Below are 887 nucleotides of genomic sequence, written 5' to 3' on the forward strand. Positions count from 1 at the left end.
AAATAAATAAAATAAATAAAAATTAAAAAATTTTGAGGTCACTTGTTTCCTTTCCCCCCGTTTTTCTTTCCAGGAAATGAATAAATAAATAATAAAAACAGTTACAAGTCTTGAGTATCTTTCCAGCAGGGATCAAGATATAGAGGGTAAGAGAGGGCTGTGTGTCTATGCCTGGTAGGAGGCTAAAATGGTACTTTTTCCTTAATGCGTCCTTGTAACATTGGGTCGCTAAACTCTGAACGGACCGCAAATTACGAACTGTACAAATTTTCAATCTCTTGTTTGCGCTTTCAAGGCTGGGATAGCCTCAGCCGGTTCTTCTGATTGGCTGCTCTCTGACCTCGGGGCGGGCGGGCCCCCCTCCCCCGCGCTCGCCCTTTTGTGGGAGGGGGACCGTTGCGGGCTTGGAAGTGTAGTCGCCTCTCCACGTTTACCTGCCAGTGGAGCAATTAGGGAGTTGAAAAGTGTTCTTTCGTGTTGGCCCTGGGCCTCCTCCAGCTGCCAGCTGCGTTCCGTGGTGCTTTTCTTGGGATCTCTGCAGTCTGCGTATCTCCATTTCCTGGTTGCCCTACTCATGTCTCTTCGGTTGGAGACCCACGCCTTTCCTCCCTTTGGGGCGACTGCCATCTGCAATCGCAGGTCTTCACGGCCCAGGCTCCCCTCGTCTGGGTGGGACTCGGGGGTGTGGGAGACCGTCGGCAGCAGTTAGCTCGCCCTCTGGCAGTGTGAGCTGGTGGCTCGAGCAGGCGTCTGGTCTTTAGCTGGGAGGCACTTGGAGGCTGAGTCGTGCGGGGGCCCCTCAGGCCGCCAGACTGGAGCGGACGCCGCGGGTGGCTGCGGAGCCCGCGCGCGAGGTGGGGGGTGCCGGGCCCAGCGCCGCCGCCAGG

This window comes from Octodon degus, unplaced genomic scaffold (assembly GCF_000260255.1).
Source record: "Octodon degus isolate 3935 unplaced genomic scaffold, OctDeg1.0 scaffold00287, whole genome shotgun sequence".
NCBI lineage: Eukaryota > Metazoa > Chordata > Mammalia > Rodentia > Octodontidae > Octodon > Octodon degus.